The following is an 18,298-nucleotide window of genomic DNA, read 5'->3' as shown; positions in this document are numbered from 1 at the left end:
TCATAATATTCAAAGTATTTGCTCACTGGAATGAAACTGGCATTTTTTTTTTCAGTATGATGCTATACAATACATTTGATACACCTGACCCAACCTATGACATTCTCAGATGCACTATGTTTACCAAAAGAAGCACAGAATGCTACAATCTAGCAGCCCTAGATTATAAAAGTACTAACCTGGGTTTAAAAACGTAATTTGAGGAGTGGATGAGATAAATAAGTGGTTAAACACTTGCCATGCAAGTGTTAAGAACTAAGTTTGAATACCTAAACCCTGTAAATCTAGGTGCTACTGGTGCCTGTCTAAGTGTCTATAACACCAGTGCTTCTATGTTGGGATGGGAACTAAAGACAAGAGAATTCTCAGAAGCTTATAGGTCACCTAGCCTGATGTATACAGGGAAAACCAATAAGAGACCCTATCCCTTAAAATGAAGAGGGTGAGAACTGATACCCGAAGTTGTCCTCTGGCTGCCACATGAACACACACCCCACACACACACACAAACACATACCCAAAGATAATTTAATGACTTTTATAGTCAGATAATAAATCTTCTTCTGGATGGGGCACAAACTGGATGAAGGACAGTTAAAGTGTATAATTCACCTGACCTAAATAAGGGCTAAAAAGGTGCACTTTTCATTTTGTGAAAACTCTTGAAGTTCCATACTTGTGTGTTACCTCTGTAGTTGACAGTGTTAATCTGGGAGTGGAGTCTAAAAATTTAGTGGACTAAAGTCTCATGCAATAGCCAACTTTATTCAGAGCATCAGACAATTTATATTCTGAGGGTTAAGCAAGGTCATATGAGCAAAGTTCACAAGAGTTCAAGCTGCATTTTGTCATGAGGACAACCCATCATCTGAATAATGGTAAGATAATGATTAATCTGAAGTAAATCCACTCCTACTTACTACACCTTGGAAAGGCATGAAAGCACATTCCAAGAGCAATCCCACTCTTTGGAGGGATGAGGTCACAGGACTTTTATCTTGTTTTGTTGGAGTTTTCTTGTAAGCAATCAGAATTCTCCTCACACAGCTTTATTCATGGACTGTGTTTTGACATTTGTGTACTTTTCTATATGCATATTGCCCTTTAATAATGTTAAAATAAATAGAAAAACATGATGATAAAAAAACTGAATTCAAGCCAAAAGGCACACACATCTCTAATTTCTTACTTCATCAGGTAATAGCAGATTTTCAAGTATTTGCCTGCATTTGGTTATTTTGGAGTAAGTATGGGAGAAGCAAAATCACACTAACTTTTCAAATACCTGGGAGACAGAGGGTCCTTGTTCCACATGTGTGATGTGCTCGTAGCAAAAAGAATGGGGTTGACACTCCAGAGTTCATAGCAGGAAAGCAAAAGAAACTGAAGTTCATAGCCACCCCAGTGGCACAGTGGGAAGTCTGAGGGAGAGAAGGATATCAGAGTCTCTGAAGGTTCTGAACATGTTAACCAGTCAGCAGAATCATACTGAGAGTTGTAGCATGAGGTACTGATCTGCCATTAATATCGCATGCATAGATAAGAAGAGGATTGGTGCTGTGAGATAATGCTTTTGTACACTGGTTTAATAAAATGCTGATTGGCCAGAAGCTAGGCAGGAAGTATAAGTGGGATAAGTAGACAAGGAGAATTCTGGGAATCGGAAGTCTGAGTCAGGAGATGCCAGCCTGCCATCCAGGGAGAAGCATGTAATGGCACACAGGTAAAGCCATGGAAAATGTGGCAACATACAGATTTACAGAAATGGGCTGAGTTTAAGTTTAAGAGCTAGTCAGTAGTAAGCCTGAGCTAATTAATGGCTGAGTAGTTTTAATTAATATAAGCCTCTGTGTGCTTACTTGGATCTGAGTGGCTGTAGACTGGTCAGGAAAACTGGCCATAAATGGTGCCAAAACATGGGGCAAGAGTTTCCACCTAAAACCTGAGGAAGCTCTAAAAAAAAAAAAAGATTCTAAAATGGAGCTGAAACCAGCTTCCAAGTTATGTCTCTCAGGCAAGCTGTGAGCCACAATATGGCGGGTTCACAGTGACATGCGCGCTTGACCTGCAACATGACAGATTCCCGTAGCAGTACATTGCGGTGTCTCCAAGCCTCACATTACAATGGATGGTGAATTTAGCCTTTGTTAGTACAGACAAAAAAAAGTTTCTGGGCTAGATGCTGCTTTGATAAAAGCATAGACCCATTGCCTCCCAGAGTCAGCAGACAGCATGGCTTATTACAAATTGGTTTATTGCAGATAGTGGAAGTGGGTCTAACTGTTTGTATCAGCTACTTCTCTTATCACTGTGACAAAATTCCTGATAGGAAGCAACTTCCAGGGGAAAAGTTATAATTGGGCTCATGGTCTGAAGGTAAATGACCCATCATTGAGGTGAAGGGAAGGTAGCAGGTGGCTCCAGGGAATGAGTGTGTGGCCCCTGTCTCCACATCTCAGTAGAACAGGAAGCAGAATAGATAGGAAGTGGATCTAGACAATAAACGATAAAACTCATGACGCATCTCCAGACACGAACTTCCTCCAGGAATACTATATTTTCTAATTTCAACAGCCTCCCAAGGCAGTGCCAGCAGCTGCTAAACAAGTGTTCAAACAGGAGCTGGTGTGCAGCATTCCATATTCAACCCACAGCAGCGCTGTCCACCCTGAATTGACCATGAGTCCCTGGGGCCAACTTCCAGTGCTACTGCTGTACCTGACTAGGTTCTTACAATGATACTTTGGCTTGCATCATTTCATTCCTCAGTGTGTTTAAAGATACACCCTCAATGGAAAACCTAGAAATCAAAGAATCTTTTGAAAACTAGTAATCAAACAATCTTTTGAAAACTTGACTAACATATTTAAAATATAAAAAGCCACCCCCTGCCCAAAAAAAATAGATTTCTGAGCTATACTACTTACTCAGCTCCAAGAAATTTCACCTTATGGCTGCTCTTGGCCCATCTGTGTTCTACTTGTTTCCAAACCCTTATGAATGCAAAACTATCCAATATTATTATCAGCATTCTAATTATTACCACATACCTCTAAAATGTGTTTTTAAATTTTTTCTTATATATAATGATTCATATTTTTATATTTATTTGTATTCAGAGTAAGTAAATTGCCCAGGCATTAAGAAGATACAATGAGTTTGATAAATGAACACTCTCCTTAGCTAGCACCCAATGGGAATTTACAACTGTGATACCCTGGAAAGTTCTCTAATACACATCCCCAGTCTATCCTCTTCCAGATGCATGTCTCCTGATTTCTATTCTCATAAATTAATTTTTGTCAATATTGAAATTCAGATAAATATAACACATAATATTTGGTCTTCACTGTGTTTTTAGCCCAAACTTTCTCTCTAGTCCTGATCCCACCAAACACCTTGCTTATTTAATGTTTTCCCACTACCCCATTCATTCTCTATGCTTCATCATAGATCACTTAAACACTGACCTGTTTAGAAGCACAACACCCCTTTATGTAGCAGTTTTTATGGTGTTTCCAGCTTAACACCCTTTTTTATTACTAAGAGATTTTTCTATTCATTTTACATACCAACCACAGATTGCCCATCTCCTCCCTCCTCCCACCCCCAGACTTCCCCCCAAACCACCCCTATTACCACCTCATCCTTTAAAAGCTTGATATTATAATTTTCATAGCCAAGTTTTCTCTTGTATTTTTTCATTTTCTTTTATTCAATGAGATTTCATAGCTAGTAACTCAATCACTTATTCCATCTTTCCATAACCTCTTCACGTATTCATAATAACTGAATAAGAATAATATAACGATAATAACTAATTCACAATAATTGCTTCTATCTAAAGGTCAGCTGATGTGGAAGTTTTCTTCTGAGTGAAAGTTCTATGTACTTACTTCTTTGTATGATTTTCCATTTTCACTACATAGTGATCATAGTCAATAGAGAGGGATATGACAGCTATTATTGTTGCATATTGGTTCTCTTAAAGTGGAAGCTCTTGGTTTTTTTTCAGAATATGAAAATTTATTAGTGTGCTTCCATTGTCAAAATTTAGTCTTTCTTTCTTGCCTTTGTACAGGGCCAAAAAGGACATATTGGCTACTTTAACTACCTTAAAATGAATTCCAGGAGCATCACCTACAGCATGAACATTTCAACCAAATACAGCAACCAGAACTTAATTTTCTCAATGAAGTTCAAAAGCCATCATTGGGCATGGATACTGTGATTCTCTTGCCATTCTTGATGAGTTGCACCCTGACACACTTCCTGATAGCATTATTTGGCTGTTTGGCTTCAATCCCTACTTTTTCCAGAACAATTTCCTTTGCACAAGAAGTACCTCCAAAACTGTTCCCACTGAGGCTTTCTTGTATTGTTTATCATGCCACTTCTGGTCCCTATGGTGACTAAGGAGTTTCCTGGCAGTATGAAGACCATGACACTTGCCTGCTGTGGATATTGCTCTGTATGCTGTGAATGTGTTGCTATGATTGATTGATAAATAAAACACTGATTGGCCAGTAGCCTGGCAGGAAGTATAGTATAGGCAGAATAAGCAGAGAGGAGAATTCTGGGATGTGGAAGGCTGAGTCAGGAGACACTACCAGCCACCGCTGCCATGAGAAGTAAGATGTAAAGATACCAGTAAGCCATGAGCCACGGGGCAAGGTATAGATTTATAGAAATGGGTTAATTTAAGATGTAAGATCTAGCTAGCAAGAAGCCTGAGCCACTAGGCCAAACAGTTTTAATTAATATAGGCCTCTGTGTATTTATTTGGGTCTGAGAGGATGAGGGCCTGGGCAGGACTGGAGAAAACTCCAGCTACACTTGCCCATCTTGTTGGTGTCATGAGCTTGAGAGAAAGCATGTGGAAGCTCTTCTAATGTCAGTTTGCCTAAGTAAAGAGATTGTAGCATGATGACTGAGGAAGGCAAAGGAGAACCAGCTGATACTGCTTTTCTATATAGGTTTGTCATCAGATTGTCTTCTAAATATTTCTGTTTCTATCCACAGATGTGTGTTGCTCCCAGCCTTGGTCAGAGAAGTTTGAGCGGGAAATAGTCATGTACAAACATATTACTGCTCAAGGTGCTGAGAATAAGTAACATGAGTACTCAGACCTAGTTAGAACATCTATATCAACCCCATCCCTGGAAACTGAGGGAATGTTATAGAAATAATGTAAGAGCCAGAGAATGGGAAGTAGTGCTGTGAAATGGTGTATTCTTGCCAAGACATGGCTTTCACACACATTATCTCACAGCTGCAGAGGTTAGCGGCCCAAAATCAACTAAGTTATAAATGCTAGCATGGAGGAAGGAGGGACTGCCATAACCAGGTCCTTCCCTAACTGAGGAACTCTCAGCAGTTGGTATCTGCTGGAGAAGGGAGAGAGACTTTTTTTTGTGTGTGTGTGGGAGGGTAACTATTGTTTGGCTGCCTATGCCCTGAGAGATGACTCTACTCCCAAGAGCACAGGGACAGCAATAATTAGATTCAATCAGTTAAAACAATTAAGTTATAAGGGGGTGACATAAAGTTGGGAGGGAGATGTGTTAGAGGGTATTTTCTGAAAAGTTGGAGGGTGGGAGGGAGGAGTGGATATGATCAAGATTCATTGTATAAATATATGAAAATTTCAAAGGTAAATACAAATTGAATTTAAAAGAAGAGATGACAACCTAAATCAGTGATAAATTCCTGGCTATAAAGAAATAGGGCCTCTCGAGGCTTTACTTTCATAATTTCCCCTGGGATCATTTGAGGTATAATCTTTTACTTTTTTATATGCTGGGGTCTGAAGCCAAGAAAGAGTAGGTCTTTCTTTGTCCTGCTTCCACAGAATTTGCCCCATCAATATTAAGAAAAGAAATGGAATGCAGCTCGCTCAGTGATCCCGAGTCTAAGGAGCTTCACTCTTCTGGTCATTCTCACCCGCTTCCAGTGCTTCCTGTGGCTCCACCCACTCACCAGTCTCAGACTTCCCCCTCTTATCATTCCTCCTCCATCATGGATCTGCACTTACACCCAATGTTTGCCTGATAAATCAGTTCAGATTGCTGCTTAACAATGCAAGGCTCCTTTCTCTTAAAATTAGGCAATCAGGGCTTTCTTAGATCTATAATTCTTCAATAATCACATAAAAACCTGTGTTTGCATTGTCCAAAGTATTTCTAATAATACTCTGCAGGAAGGGTTTTTACATGTTCATACATATGCCACTAAAAGCTCCCAGGAGACAAACAGCCTGTGCAGAAGATAATACAATGATCTGTGCAGATTATCATCATACCATAGGCTTCTGAGATAGAGATGTACGCCACTGGTATTTTTGGGTTATGATTCTGGAAAGAGATTGAAAGCATATGTTGTGTTTAACATCCCTGAGTTCTACCTGCAGAGGGCAGGAGCAAGCCCTTTCACTCTCATGACAGCCAAAAATATTTTCCGAATTTTCTCACAAGCAATCTTCATGTATAGCTGTCCAGCTTCTTTCTGTGGAGTCTGTATTTATTTTATATTTTTGATTTGGCAGCAGGATAGAAGGTTTTCAGACTTTGTCAAGGGGTTTAAAAATAGATTTAGCTTATGTGCAAGCTTGGTTTTCCATGAGAGTCAGCCCAGATTTAAAGCAGACATTTCAAGTGTCCTCATCATGCCAGGCCACAGGACAGAACTAGAAAACACTGCAATGTTTCCACCCAAACAAATACCCAAGTGTCCTGGGAGTGAGGCAAGGCAAGCCAAGCTAGCAGGGGAGACATGCAGGCTGAGGTCACATCCCATAGCACTGGGCCTTGCCCAAAGACTGAGATGCAAAAAGCCCTGGCCAAGGGTGTCCCGGATGTCCATCTTGTCCCTGGCACAAAACTAGAGTTTTAAATGCCAAAGCTCACAGAGAATGGACTCCTTTGGTTTGGAACCCATCTGCCACTCCTCACTATGTCCAAGTTTTGATTATAAAGACAGATTTATTTTCTAGCATTATTTGTCTTCATTCCAACTTTGGGGCAAGCAATCTGGTGTGAAGGCAAGGTCACCTCTGCCTGTTGCTACTAGCAGCTTTCATTGATGAAAGGATTTGAAATGAAAGTAAAACAGAGCACAAATTCTACAATCTAGACATGGAGAGGCTCCACTTCAACATGACAAGTACGTAAGGATGGTCACGTGTATTGCTGCTCTATAGAAATAAGTCTGTAATAGAGAACAAGTAGTATTCTTGATGAAAATTTCCTTGGATGTTAAGATACCCTGGGATATATGTTCATCTCTAGCTTTGATTTTTCTCCTAATTTAGCATCTTTTTTTTTAACTGATATAAGCATACTTGGGGCTTCTTATGTGTTGAGTCAATCAAGCTCTAGTCACTGTGAAGGGTAAACTCTTAATACTCAATTACTATCAATGCTTGATTTCTGTCAATAAGTGTTTCAGATGTGTCATCCTAGAGAGGTACTTCAGGAATCATTTCACTCATGCAGTTAATGTCAGTTGGGATAAAAAGACTTTTAATTTCTCAGCTCTAAAGCAGTATCAATGAATGAATGTGCTATAGTGTGACTTCTTGTCTATGAAGTAGAGGGAAAAAAACATCTACTTTGACTTCCTGTATCCATTTTGGCTGAAAAATCGAGTATGAAACTGAGATTCAGCATAGATTTAAAATTGTGGAGGTTGGAGCTCCGCAGTTACAAGAACTAACTGTTCTTACAGAGGACCTTGGTTGAGTTCCTAACACCCATATATAACTCCAGTTCCAGGGAATCTGACACCTTCTTTTGTCTACCACCTGCATCTGCATATACATGGTGCACAGAAACAGACAAGAATCCACACTCACACATAAATCAAATTAAAAAAAAAAATCTTTAAAAAGAGATTGAAAATCTGTGATGGGGAGACTTGATTCAGCAGTAATAGTAATTTCATTAGCCATTGAACCTCTCTCTTTGATATAATAGAGCTTAATATTTACTAACTAGAGCTTAATAATCTTTGAGATGCTAGGAAATTTCTACAGACTTCCATGACCAATTCTGTTCAATAAAAGCATCCTGTCTCAGTTATGGTTTCTATTGCTGTAAAGACACAGCATGACAATAGTAACTCTCACAAAGAAAAACATTTTGGGTGGATTGCTTACAGTTCAGAGGTTTAGTCCATTCTAGTCATGGTGGGACATGGTGGCATGCAAGCAGACATGGTGCTGGAGAAGGAGCTGAGAGTTCTACATCTTGATATGCATGCAACAGGAAGTGAACTGTGTCCCACACTGAGCACAGCTTTAGCAATGGAAACCTCAAAGCCCACCCCCACAGTGACATATTTCTTTCAACAAAACTACACCTACTCCAGCAAAGCCATATCTCCTCATATTGACACTCCCTTTGAAGGCCATTTTCTTTCAAACCACCACACATACATTATACTGTATCCCTTTTTTCTTACTGAAAATGAAAATGAACTCTGGAGTACACCAAAGATCCTATGTCTTCCAGCCTATTTAAAAACATTATCCTAACAATTGCCTTTTTTGATTGTGTAATTGTTTTCCTTGCACAACTGAGTAATTTGTGTCAAAGTATAAAGCCACTATTATTTAGATCACCACAAAATTACTTGAAAAGTCTTTTTTCCCCTCCATCTGTCAGCCAGGTGCCATTATTGCTACATTTTACAGCAAAATTCCATGAAAGTGCAGCCTGCTGTCATTTCCTCCAGTTTTCTTTCCCCAGTGCTCTCTTAAATCTGCACAAATCAGAATTTTGTTCTAAAGCCATACTGAAACTGCTGTCATAAGGGTCATTTTCTAGGGCTTGATAGAAATGCTGACTCGGACCATCATTCAGTCAAAAGGTATTTAATGACAATGGCCATACAGAATTTCAGTCTGGTTTCTTGAGAAACATAAAGTCTTAGACTAGAAGAAGCAAGCTTATTTAAGATGTGACTTGTATTAGTTCCTTTCTATTGCTGTGATAAAATGTCATCACTAAATGCAAGTTTAGGACTGGTAGCACAGACACTGAGAGCAACAATTAATAAATGTGACCTCCTGAAACTGAGAAGCTTCTGTAAGCCAAAGACATGGTAAATAAGACAAAAAGATAGCCTATGGGATAGGAAAAGATCTTCGCCAACCCCACATCTGACAGATGGCTGTTCTCCAAAATATATAAAGAACTCAAGAAACTAAACATTGAAATATCAAACAATTCAAGTAAAAAATGGGCTACAGAGATAAACAGAATTCACAACAGAAGAATCTCAAATGGCTAAAAGATATTTAATGAATTGCTCAAAATTCTTTGTCATCAGAGAAATGCAAATCAAAATAACTCTGATATACCGTGTTACACATGCCAAAATGGCTAAGATCAAAAACACTGATGACAATTTACACTCAAGAGGATCCACTGTTCGTGTGAGTGCAAACTTATACAGTCACTTTGGAAATCAGCATGATGACTTCTCAGAAAATTGGAAATCAATCTACTTCAAGACCCAATGATACTATTCTTGGGCATATACCCAAGACAGGTTCAACCATACTACAAGGACATTTGGTCAACTATGTTGATAGCAGCATTATTCATAAGAGCCAGAACATGGAAACAACCTAGATGCTCCTCATTGGAAGAATGGATAAAGAAATGTGGTACATATACACAATGGAGTATTACTCAGCTGTAAAAAAATGACATCATGAAATTTGCAGGCAAATGGATGGAACTAGAAAATATCATCCTGAGTGAGGTAACCCAGACTCAGAAAGACAAACATGGTATGTGTTCACTCTTAAGTAGATACTAGATGTAAAGCAAAGGATAACCAGACTGCAACCCACAGCTCCAGAGAAGGTGAAAATCAAGGAGGATACATGGATTACTTTGGGGAGGGGAAACAGATGAGATCTACATGAGTAAACTGGAGGTGGAGGAGCAATACATGGGAGGGGACAGGGAATGAGAATATGAGGGAACGAAACGGGATGGTCAAGCTGGGGGATGGACAGAGTGGGAGGGCAATGAAAGAGATATGTTGATAGAGGGAGACATTATGGGATAAGGGAGAAACCTGGTGCCAGGGAAATTCCCAGGAATCTGCAAGGATGACCCCAGATTAGAATACTAACAATAGTGGAAATGGTACCTGTCCTGGCCTATCCCAGTAATTAGATTGGTGAATATCCAGTAACTGATGGAAGCAGATGCAGAGATCCACAGTCAAACACCAGGCTGAGCTCTAGGAGTCTAGTCGAAGAGAGGGAAGAGGGATTCTATGAACAAGAGACATCAAGATCATGATGGGGAAACCTACAGAGACAAATGAACCAAGCTCCTAGGAACTCACAAACTGTAGACTGACAGCTGTGTAACCTGCATGGGACCAGACTAGGCCCTCTGCATGTGGGAGAAAGTTGTGTAGTTTGGTCTGTTTGAGGGGTCCCTGGCAGTGAGATCAGGATCTATCCCTGGAGCATGAGCTGGCTTTCTGGAGCCCATTCCCTACAGTGGGAAACCTTGCTCAGCCTTGGTGTTGGAGGAGTGGCTTGGTCTTGCATCAACTGAATGTACCAGGCTTTGCTGACTCCCCAGTGTAGTGGAGTTTGCTCTGCCCAGGACCTTGGGCTATAGGGCCCAAAGGAGGTGGTGCTTCCCGCAATTGAGGGATCATGTGGTCCCTTCTCCCTGCTGCCTTCTGCATTTATTTATTTATTTATTTATTTATTTATTTATTTATTTATTTATTTATTTATTTATTTATTTCCTGGTGTGATCAGACACCAGATGACCTGGGAATTGAACCCAGTTCCTCTGGAACATCAGTCAGTGCTCTTAACTGCCTAGCCACTTCTCTCCTCTCATGGGCCTAGCAAATACCACTACACTCCATGGGAGGCCTTACCCTTTTGAAGGAGGGAATTGAAGGTGAGTGGGGGACAGAGAAGGCTGTGGGGGAGCAGGAGGAGAGATGAGAGGGAGATCTGTGGTTGGTAAGTAAAAAGAATAATAAAATTTCTTAATTAAAAAAAGAAAAGAAGGGGCTGGAGAGATGGCTCAGAGGTTAAGAGCACCGACTGCTCTTCCAGAGGTCCTGAGTTCAATTCCCAGCACCCCCATGGTGGCTCATAACCATCTGTAATGAAATCTGGCACCCTCTTCTGTATACATAATAAACAAATAAACCTTTAAAAAAGAGCATGAACAGTAAGCACATGCTTTAAAAAAAAAAAAAGAAAAGAAAGCAAGTTAAAGAAAGATTTATATATTGGCTTTTGGTTTCAGAGAGCTTGATGTCCAAAACAGTGGGAAGGCACGGTGGCAGCAGCTGAAAGACTGCATCTCAACTACACACAGGCAGCAGAGAGCAAGAGCAAGGAACGGTGAACGCTTCTTAATCTTTAAAGTCTGCCCCCCCCCCCCCCCCGGTGACCTACTTCCTCCTACACAACTGCACCTCTAGAGTTCGATGACCTCTCCTAATAGTTTCACCACCTAGGGACCAAGTGTTCAAATATGTGAGGTTATAGGTTATGGGGCACATTGGTTATTCAAACAACCACATAAATTATGTGACAAAGATCATTTATTCTCTGGGTAAGGAAGGTGTCTCTTATCATAAGTGACCCACACAGTAAGACAGTAGTTAGGTGGCTTCCAACCCCAGGGGAAACAGTGGGCATGATGTGTTCCTTCCCTGCTTATATCCCTATCTTCTTTGGCCTTGGTGTGTTTTAATAATCAATGTTCAGTTCTCTTTTTAAGTGTCCTGTCAGAAGGATCTGACATAGATAAACATAGTCTTCTTAATATATATTTCCTATTTACTTCAAAAAAGCATTCTCTGTTTTCCTATAAAGATATAAGTCATTTAATGTAAAAATCTGTGGTGTGTGAGTCTGCCAGATTCCAGCTCTGAACTGGCCCCACTTTTCAAAGGGTTCTTAGGTGGAGGAGAAAGGAATGAAGAAATATTAGGTAAAAATATAGAAAGAGATAATATGAAAGACAGAGACACAGGATAGCTTCCAGAGAGCCCTGGGTCAATACCCAGTCCCCCAGAGGTTTACTCAAAATGTTTTTTTTATAATATACCAAAGGGAGAGGCAAAAGACCTCCCCCTTGTGAGATCAAAGCACACCATACAGCCAAGTGTAGATGTGATGATATTTTCTTTGTGCACCCCAATATAAAGCTTATCTGAGTATCAGAGGAAAAACCCAGCCACTATATTAAACATAGAAGTCAGGCAATGGTAGCACATGCCTTTAGTCCTAGCATTCAGGAGGCAAAAATCCGTCTGGATCTCTGTGAGTTCAAGGCCACACTGGGAACAGAGCCAAGCATGGTGACACATGCCTTAAGTTCCAACATTAGTTAACTATAAAGGTCTGGAGGTCTGCACAGACAGACAGAGGAAGTGACAGAGCTGGGTAGAAATAGGAGGTGAGATGGCAGAACAGAAAGGCATATAGACATGGGTATACAGGAAGTAGGTCATTTTGGAAGCTGAGGAGTTTGTGAGGTGAGGTTGGCTATGGCTTGTACTATTCCTCTGATCTCTCAGTTTTAACCCCAATATCTGGCTCCTGTTTTTTTTTGTGTTTTTTTTTTTTTATTAATAAGATCATTTAGCAGTACATCTTACATCTGGTGGCCCAATGTCTGTGGCAAGAATTCAATAAACAGCCACCTGCCTGGGACTCAGGCCTAAGTTGCATACAATTGGATGAAAAGCCTCCTGTGGCCTACCAAGCCCCCGGCTCAGGACCAAGCATCATGCAGCTGAAGTCTCCAAATTGGCCTCTCCAGGAGGTAAATGTTCAGCTGTTAGGGATTGGAACATTATCTCAAGTGAGACAGAGTGCAAGATGGGTCAAATGTATAGGGCCAAAAGGATAGAGAGGAAAATTAAAGCCATATGTGGTTAATATAGCTATGAATTTATGGGGCCATGATTTATTGCAACAATGGAATACCCAGATTAATATTCTTCTGATCTCAGAAACAAACCATAAATTAAGACATGTTTCTGAGAGAAATATTTGAAGATACTATAAAGAACAGTCAGTGCATGCAGATTCCACAAGAACAGGACACAACAGCTGCTGGTCTTTCAAAGTCACCAACAGCTCTATATTTGAAATAGTTAACAGAGAAGCCTGTGTGGATTCAGCAATGATCTTTAACAACAGAGAAACTGAAGGCCTTGATAGAGCTGGTACAAGAGCAGTTAATTGCTCAGCATATTGAAGAATCAACCAGCCCTTGGAATTCTCTTTCATTTGTTATTAAAAAGAAATCTGGTAAATGGAGAATGGTAACAGACCTAAGAGCAACTAATAAGGTAATTCGGCCAATGGGCTCTCTACAATCTGGAATTTCTTTGCCTACAATGTTACTTTAAAAATGTCCTTTTATAGTTATCAATTTAAAAGACTGTTTCTCCTCAATACCCTTACAAGAAAAGGTCAGAGAAAGATTTGTCTTCATGATGCCTGCTTTTAATAATTCTCAGCCAGTTAAAAAATATCAATGAAGGGTTCTTCCACAGGAAATGTTAAATAGCCCAACCCAGTGCCATTATTTTGTATGACAATCATTGGAAGTAATATGCAAATAATTTCCTGAATCTGTAATTTATCACTTCATGGACAATATTTTACTACCTGATTCAAATGCAGATACTTTAGAAAGAATGTTTGAAGAAGTAAACAAAATTTTGCCTTGTAGGTTACAAATTGTTCCTGAAAAAGACAAAGAGGAGATTCTATTAAGTATTTAGGATATAAAACAAGTCTACAAAAAAATTAGACCCCAAAAAGGTGCAAATTAGGAGAGATCGAATATGGACTCTTAATGACTTTCAAAAACTATTCAGAAACATTTCCTATCTACGGAACTGAGTAATTTGTTCAAAACCTTAGAAGGTGATAAAGACTTAATAGTCCAAGAGAATTATCAGCTGAAGCTGAGAGAGAATTGACCTTGGTGGAAAAGAAAAAGTACAGGAAAGACAAGTGGATCAGGTCAATCCAAAGCTGGATTGCATTTTGGTTATTTTACCTTCTAAGCATTCTCCTTCAGGAATTTTAATGCAGAGGGAAGATATTATATTGGAATGGATGTTTCTACCAAATAAACAGAGTAAAAAATTAAAAACTTATATGTAAAAAACCTCTGAGTTGAATTTAAAAGAAAAATTGAGACTTTGTCAATTAGCAGGAAAAGACCCAGCAGAAATTGTAGTACCTTTAACTAAGGATGACATTGACAAATTATGGCAAAGAGTTTGCAGTAATTTCTTGGGAAAGATTAACAACAAATATCCCCAAAGCGATAGAATTCAACTTGTAAAGAGGGCTAACTGGATCCTGCTTCATATTGTATGGGAAACACCAATATCTGGAGCCCCTACATTTTATACAGATGCAAACAAACAAGGAAAGGCAGCTTATAATGACAAAAAATTAAGTAAAGTTATTCAAAGTCCTTATAACTCGGTTCAAAAATCAGAATTATATGCTATACTGATGGTATTAATGGATTATTTGGAAACTCTCCACATAGTTACTGACTCTCAGTATGCTGAAAGAGTGGTCTTACATATTGATACTGCAAAAATTTATCCCTGATGAGTCAGAATTAACTTTATTTATTCAGTTACAAGGTATAATCAGGAATAGGAGTCATCCCTTATATATAACTCACATCTCATCCTATACTGGTCTGCCATACCCTCTAGCCCAAGGTAATGATGAGATTGATAAACTATTGATAAGAAATGTGCTGGAGGCCTCAGAGATTCATAAAAAATGTCAATAGCCATGTTTTTTTTTTTTTAAAAAAAAAAAAAAAAAAGGTTTTTCCATAACATGGCAACAAGCCAGGGAAATTATAAGGAAATGTCATACTTGTTCTTTTTACAATCAGACTCTACTACCAGCAGGATGTAACCCAAAGGGTACTAAGAGGAATTAAATCTGGTAGATGGATGTGTTTCATTTTGTATAATTTGGAAAATTGAAATATGTACACCACACCATTAATACCGATTTAGCATTTCAATGGGTAACTGCTCTGAGTTCTGAAAAGGTAGATTCTGTAATCAAACATTTGCTGGAAGTTATGGCCATCATAGGTATACCTGCACAAATTAAAACTGACAATGCTCCAGAATATGTTTCTGGTAAAATGAAACAATATTTTTTGCTTGTTACAAGTATACCACATAATCCTACAGGCCAAGCAGACATAGAAAGATCAAATTGAACTCTAAAGGATATGTTACATAAACAGAAAGGAGTAACAAAAACTCCCAGAAATAGATTAAATAATGCTCTAGTAACTTTGAATTTTCTCAGTGGTAATGAGAAAGAAACAACAGCTGTGGAGAGACATTGGATAACAGAAAAAACTACAGAATTAAATCAGCTTATATACTTTAAAGATGTGCTGACCTCAGAATGGAAACAAAGATATGTATTATGTTGGGAACAAGGTTTTGTTTTTGTTTCTACAGGAAAATAAAAGCTATGGATACCATCAAAATTGATAAAGGTTCGAACTGAACAAGAGAGACTTCTTGCTTAGAGGAGGTGATGGTTCATCAACCAGCATATCCATCCAATTTAAACTAACTTATACCACTAACAAATGCCTTTTCAATTAATCAGATATAACTTGCCAAAAGAGAACCTCCCCAAAGTTAGGGTTAGGGAAGGGATTTTGCTTTTGTCTTTCAGGAGAATGAAGGCTAAGGAATCTGAAGAACACTGGACAAATGAAACATCTGGAAAAAAAGGACAAATCATCTAGAATAAATGTCCCAATAAAAAGAGTAAATTGGCCTATTGGTATATCACATATAAAATTTCATAAGTCTTCCCAAATGTTAGTTTCTGCTCTTCTCTACAGATACTTAATACAAATGGTCTTTATGTAGTTCCTGTTTATTAAAAATTAAAGCTAGCTTTGGAGTTGGAGATTGTCTCTGTCCTTCTCTAAACCCAAGCATACTTGTTAAAAAAAATACAAAATTTCTGTATCATGTCAGAAGAACCATCTGATATAGGACAGAATAAAACTAAAATTAAGGGACTATTCTATTGCAACTTATCTCATAATTCTTTGGTTCTATTTTGGTTCTCTAATACTTTTCTTAAGCTATGAATTTTATATCAAAATTTATAAGATTAATATATATATATATATATATATATATATATATATATATTTTAAACTTTTGTCATGATATTAACAGTCATATAGAGTACTAACTAATTCTAGAAAAAAAAGCTTCATCTAGCTGCCTGTACATGTTTTCATGTTTGAATCTCTATCAGTTTTCTGTAGGGAATCATGAACATGCCTAACAGCAAATTTGAAGTCTCCAAAAAGATGATGGGGCCCCTCAACAATGATTCCATCAGGATCATGATAATACTGCTAAGCTGATAAACACCACCCAAAGATCAGCTTTGGACTACAAACTGCTCAGGACAATTTCAAGATAGCTAGCCGAGATGATTCAGATTCACAGACCACTCAAGCAAGGACGAGATAAGCCCTACACTTTCGAATTGTGCAAAGACTGGACAACAAATGATAAAGCTACCTCTCCAAGGATTTGACAATTAACCCAAATTTTTTCTTTTCAGGATCAACAATATGAAAATATACTAAATAATTAGAAAATGATGTTTGAATATTTATAACATTTGCTTTTAATGGAGTTTAATCCTATGTGTATATAGTTAAATTTCAACTAATAGTTTTAGTAAATTAAATGATTCTCAAAAGTATGAAAAATATCAAATGGCTCTGCTAAGACAGTGTGAACCCATAACAACACACAAGGTAAATATTTATGTGCCATTTCAACCTTGGTCTTTCTCCATTTATCATGAAAGCAAGCTACAGAGTTTAGAAATGTATTATCCTTTCTTTGATCTCCATCCCTGAGCTTTCTCCTTAGGATTTTTAACAGAAGCAAAACAAAATAGGAAAGATGCTTTAGGTATAGAACTCTTTAGGGTCTTTTCTTCACATATACAGAAAGCTGTGGAGGGAAAAAGAAAAACACTGCACTTCTAAGGTCTCCTGTGCATCTTCAGAGGGAACTGATTCTGTGAGTGTTTATTGGTCTCAAGGTTCAGAAGGAAGAGAGTTTGCACTGTAAAATCCTTACATTGTAGTCACAAGCATAGCATGTACCTTGGTGAAGAAAGTCTCTCCATCAGATCACAGTTGGATGTAGTGGGTAGCCATTCTAGGTCATTATCTCTCATTATTTCTGGACAATATTTGATAACCATTCCTTTGTATATAGTCTTGTATTAGTTTAGAACCTTCTTATTTAGACAAAAAGGGGGAGATGTAGTGGGTAGCCATTCCAGCTTGGTTCTGGAAGTTCCAACCCCCATTGAGACTCTGGCAACTGTCACGCCTACGAGGCGGGGCGAGGGGAGGCGCCTGGGGATCCGAGAGCTGGATGGGTGAGCGCTCGCTCTGGGCACTCTCTCGGTGCCAGAACGCTGACCGGTGCAGTTTGACTGTGCAGAGCTCCGGAGAACACCGCTGGACTGCATTACACCTTCCCCAGACCCTGCGACCTACCCTTTACTTAATTTGTGAGTTACACCATTAAATAAATATCCTTTTAACTACGTGGAGTGGCCAAAATAATTTCTCCAATAGTTGACATTGTAACAAATTAACTACAATCCTTAGTTCCTGCCATCTACAGGTAGTCTTTCCTTCCATGTTTATTTAAAGCATCAGAGACAAACTAGAAATTCAATTTGGAAGACAGGAAAACAGTCTCAAAGTCTCCTAGCTAGACATAAACAAGCATTCTTAACAATTCCTCCTTGAGGAACAGACTCTCCAGCCTTGGTGACATGACAGGGAAGACTACAGGAGATGACTGAGGTAGACAATCTCATCACAGCACCTCCATACCCTCCTAAGCCAGGACCAACAAGAGTCACTGTAGAGTACTGAGTGACCCGAGAGTTACACAAAGCAGCCTCCTACTACTCTCTTGCTTGGCTGAGTCTTGGTGTGTTTGACTATCTCCTACAGACTGGAGTGATGCATTCCTTAAGCCATCTTTAGGTCATCATTTATCAGACACTTCAGGAAAAAATAATTTTGCTAAATGTCTTCAATTGCAGTGAAAATGTAATTATTTTTTTCAGGGTCAAATAAACCTATCTTTTTAAGGAATCAGAAAGTCACTAAACAAATCACTGTTTATATCTATACATTCATTCATGTGT

At 38.8% G+C, this 18,298-nt stretch overlaps 1 pseudogene; it reads right to left on the bottom strand.

Annotated features, from left to right (window-relative positions):
• Nucleotides 1-3,985: 3,985 nt before the first annotated feature.
• LOC102910019 (small ribosomal subunit protein uS12 pseudogene) lies at nucleotides 3,986-6,483 on the bottom strand (annotated as a pseudogene).
• Nucleotides 6,484-18,298: the final 11,815 nt, after the last annotated feature.

The sequence above is a fragment of the Peromyscus maniculatus genome, chromosome 9 (genome assembly GCF_049852395.1).
Source record: "Peromyscus maniculatus bairdii isolate BWxNUB_F1_BW_parent chromosome 9, HU_Pman_BW_mat_3.1, whole genome shotgun sequence".
NCBI lineage: Eukaryota > Metazoa > Chordata > Mammalia > Rodentia > Cricetidae > Peromyscus > Peromyscus maniculatus.
The sequence above is the reverse complement of the archived record's forward strand: the minus strand, read 5'-3'. Positions and strand labels throughout refer to the sequence as shown.